Source organism: Phyllostomus discolor, chromosome 8 (assembly GCF_004126475.2).
Source record: "Phyllostomus discolor isolate MPI-MPIP mPhyDis1 chromosome 8, mPhyDis1.pri.v3, whole genome shotgun sequence".
Taxonomy (NCBI): Eukaryota; Metazoa; Chordata; class Mammalia; order Chiroptera; family Phyllostomidae; genus Phyllostomus; species Phyllostomus discolor.
Genome location: NC_040910.2, coordinates 45,131,951 through 45,136,739, shown reverse-complemented (window position 1 = coordinate 45,136,739; position 4,789 = coordinate 45,131,951).

Sequence of the window (4,789 nt, the reverse complement as noted above, 5' to 3'; positions counted from 1 at the left end):
GAGGCGGGAGGTGCATGGGGCGAGGGGGGCTGGGGGCTGGCGGGCAGTTCTGGGGAGGAACTATCAGCTGTCCTGATAAATTATTTACCAGCCACTGGCCTCCTTGCTGTACTTGGCTGCCTCCTGGTAAATACACTCTCACATGTGTGGTGGGGCATGTGGACCCAAGTGGGGAGTCAAGGGCTGCCCCCCTCAGAGAATGGCAGCTCAACTTGGCAAGACAGACACCTCATGTCTAGCCTGCCCACCAAGGGTCCCCCACATGCATGCAAGCATCGTTGCACACCACACATGTTGGCTATTCTCACAAAATACTTACTGCCCTCCCTTCTGGACCCTGGCTCTGGGGTGGGGAGGGAGGGACTGATCCAGCTGGAGGATTCTGAGCACCATAGGAACCAGGAGACCTGGGCTCTGGGTAACTGTAGGCAACTCACCTCAGATTTCTAGGCCACAGTTTTCCCTTTTCTGAAGTGGGAGAATTAGATCAAGTGGCCTTCAAGACCTGGGACCCTTACATGCTATAGCAGGGGTGAGGTCCTGATGAGGAAAGTCCAGAGAACTTTCCACCCAAATCTTAAGGATCTCTGTTTTGAGCCCCATGCCACTCTTAAAGTGCCAGCAGCCCTTTTCTCAGCTGACTTCATGTTTCATTTAGCCACTCCTTGGGGAAAGCGCCTACTTTCCAGGCTGGTGTCCCCTAGTCTCCAGTGCTTCCCCCATCACAGCCTTGGTCACAACTGTGCAGTTCCAAGACAGGAGCCTGGAAGAGAAAGGTCCTTGTCCTGTACTCCCTGCTTTAGAGAACGCACTCCAGCTGAGACATTCCCATGGGGCAAAGGGAAGGGACCCACCTACATCCTGCAGCTTCCTCTTCTAGATCCTACTCTGGGTACTTGGGGCCCCAGAATTCCCTGCTCCAGTGGTACTTAGCTCACTGAGAAGGCTTTTGGTTTCCTGAGGGCAGACCATGAAGCCAGGGTGTGCCTCACCCTGCCACTACAGCCCAGCCTGGCCCCAGAAGAGGCTAAAGACAGCTGTTGGGAGAGGGGTGAGGAAAGAGCTTGGACATGTAGGACCATGTCCCCAGGTGCATGCAAAAAGCTCCTTGCTATGCAGGGCAGAGCTGGAGGTGGGAGGCAAAGGGGGCTAGACTGAAGACTGGGTTTTCCCTGTATCCCACATTCTAGCACAAAACTCCTAGGGATTCAAAATGTCGTCAGTTAAGCTGGTCTTCTCAGTCATTCAGAAAGTATATTTGCCATGATAGAAAGAGAGAACATATTTTTAAAGCTGGTTTTTAATTATGGTAAAATACACATAAAATGTATCAGAGTGGCATTTAGTACATTCACAATGTTACGCAACTTTTGCCAACCCAAAGGAAATCCTTCCCCTTGAGTAGTCATTCTGCATTCCCCCTCCCCCAGCCCCTGGCAACTACCAATCTGCTTTCTGTTTCTGTGGGTTTGCCTGCTCTGGAAATTTAATGTCAGTGGAATCATACAACATATGGCCTTTTGTGTCTGGCTTCTTTCATTCAACACAATGCTTTAGCATGAGTAAATGCTTTATTCCTTTTTTATGGCTGAATAATACTCCACTGTGTGGATGGACCACATTTTGTGTATCCATTTATCTGTCAATGAACATATGGGTTGTTCCCACCTTTTGGAGGCAAGAGCACATTTTACTTAATTACTTGTAGCTTGATTTTGTAAGTATAATAACAACAACAATATAAACGCAGCCACTTTTAAAATGGAGCTAGAGCCACCACCCCAGAACTGCCTTGCACGTCTTTTCCCCTCAGACCTTGGGAATGTTAACACAGGGCCTGAGGGGAAACCTTTGGGCTGGGTCTAAAGCAACATTGTGCCCTAAAGGAATGTTTGCAAGATAACGAGAAAGCAGATCTATGACTACAGGACTGATGACTACCGGGCTGAAATTTTAAAATGTTGTTTAGAATTAGCACCACAGAATTAAGCTCATCTGCTGCAATAGAAATGCCTTTCTTCTATTGGTATAACTGTACCTCTTCCCTTTCTCATAAAATCCCTTGTCTTCATCTCCTAATTGGAACACTGATTGGGTTTCTGTCTGAATTAGTGCTTCCCAAATAGCTATTCTTTTGGATCTCAAATAAATACTCATTGCCTCTCACTTCAGCCTTTATTTTTAGGTTGACAATTTTATAACTGTTAATGATTGAGATGTATAGTATATAGGTTTCCCTTTGTACTCTTGTCCTGGATTCCACACTGAGGCAAGACTGTTCTGTTTTTAATTGTGTCTGCCTCTCAAACTCAACTGCGACTGCCAAGTCTGATTTATTTCTTTATTTCCAACATTGATGTAGGCCTAGTAAATATCAAGCAACTGCTTTGTGTCAGGCACTGTTCTAGGCATAGGGGACTTGGGTATAGAGGTGGGAAAGACAAACTGAAATTGTTATAATGCAACTCACTTTCTAGTGGCAGAAGATAGATGATACACAAATAAATAAACAAAGGTGATAGGTGATAACTGCAGTATAGGGTGAGTTACAGAAAACAACAGGGATAGAGTTATGCAGAGGGTTTTGTATGATGTAGGCTAGATGATCAGGGACCAGTTTAAAAAAATTTTTAAAAAATTTTTAGAGAGAAAGGAAGGAAAGGAGAAAGAGAGGGAGAGAAACATCAGTATGTGGTTGCGTCTCACCCCACCCTCCACCAGGGACCCAGTCCACAACCCAGGCATATGCCCTGATGAGGAATCGAACTGGTGACCCTGTGCTTCACAGTCTGATGCTCCATCCACGGAGCCACATCAGCCAGGGTAAGGACCACTTTTCTGAAGAAATGACACTTGAGCCCAGATCTGATAAGTACAAGCCAGCCATATGATGTCATTCCAGGAAGAAGGAAAGATGAGTGCAAGGGCCCTGAGGTGGGAATACAGTGGGTATTTTGAGGAAAGCACAAAGGCTGGATCCAGGGACAGGTTGTTACAAGATGAGATCTTTGGGCTGGGGTAAGGAGTTTGGGTTTTTTCTTCTAAGTTTGGTGGGAAAGTATTGGAGTAAGGTGAAGTGACTGGGATGAGGGTGGAGAGAAATGGACAAATTCAGAATGTTTTGGAGGCTGAGCCAGAAGATCCAACTGCAATCTAATCCAGATGGATTGGAGGAGAGGGTGGCTGGAGAAGAGAGAGATTCAGGCTGACACCTAGGTTTTGGCATGAAAACCTGAATGGGTGAGTTGCCGTATATAGTGAGGGGGAGCAGAGTGGAAGGAAACTGGATTCGGTTTTGAAAGTGTTCAGATTGACATATATATTAGACACGAGACTGTTTTTGGCTATAAGTCCAAAACCTTGGAGAGAAGTCAGAGCTAGAGATGTAAATTTGGGAAACATCAGCGTAGAGATAGTGTTTAAAGCATGAGATTGGGATCTGTCAGGGTCCCAGTGTTGGCAGCAAACATTGTGTGCTCAAACCAAGTAAAAGATGAGAACTTAATAGATTCAGTTCACAAAGGTGTAGGGAAACAATCAAAGCATTGTGCACATCCTGGGTTAGGAACAGCTAGGAGCAGTTACCACCCCTTGGCACCCCTTGGCCTTATGGGGGCAGGGGAGAGAGAGAGAGATTGAGATTGCTGTGCAGAGCTGCTACCTACAGTGGAGGGACACAGCCAACTGCATCCAACTGAGGGCACATTGGATAAACATGCGACCTCACTCTCCTCTCCCCCATCAGCCAATCCCAATGGAAGCCAGAGGGGAAGAAAGCCTGTTGGTACAGGTGAACAGAAGCCTGAAAAGGGGTGCTTTGGAGGTAGGAGCAAAACTAGGAGAGGGGGGTATCCCTGGAGACCAAGGAGCTAATGGAGAGAAAGTCAGAGGGGAGTCAGTGGCTGGGTCTGACAAATGGAGGTCATCATGGTCCTTGGATGGAGAAGGCTCAGTGGGATGGTGGGACCAAGAACTGGGTTAACATGACCAGAGGAGAGCCAGAGGTGATAAAGTGGAAAGGCCGCTAAAGAGACATCTCTTCCCAGAAATACAGCTTTAATCCTCATCAACTCCTTAAAGAAAAAGAACAACAACAACAACAACAAACATGAAAAAACCCTAAGCCTTGGAGAAGGCTGGTAACCTATTCAGGTTATGAGTGGGATGAACCCAGGTGGGCCCGATTCCAGCTAAGTCAATGGGACCAGAGGGAGGAAGGAAGTCAGGGGGAAGAGATCAGCAGTTTGTGAGACCCAGTAGATTGCCGAACAAGAGGGTGGAAAGAGAGGGTAGTCACCAGAGTAGGCAGAGAGTTGGGGGGGAGAAATAGTCACAAAATTGGATTATTGAGGGTTTCTGAGACTGTGTAGCCCCACCACTTTCTCTAGGTAATTACAGCTTTCTTCCCAATCGCCCTAGAATGGTCAGGGGCAGTAGGCAGATTTGGAGAAAGCCTGGGGGAAGACAATGGACAATGTCCCTGGGGGTGGGTCTCTCAGGGGGAGGCCAGGATCTGGCCCCAGCTGCAGGGAGCTGCTATCTTCTGCAAGCCTGGATCCCTCTCTGGGCCTTCCCAGTTGCCTGAGCCCAAAGTGACCGCCTTTCTAAATAACACAGTCACTCCGCTGAATCCTGGGTGCATTGGATCTGTTCCTCTCTCTCGCCTTAATCTGGGCGTGCACTTGGCCGCGAACACCTCACGGACTTTTCCGGGAGAGGGTCAAAGGAAACGGCCTCTGGACATGGTGAGAGCCGTGGCTACCGCTGGGGATCCTCGCTGAGCCCAGGT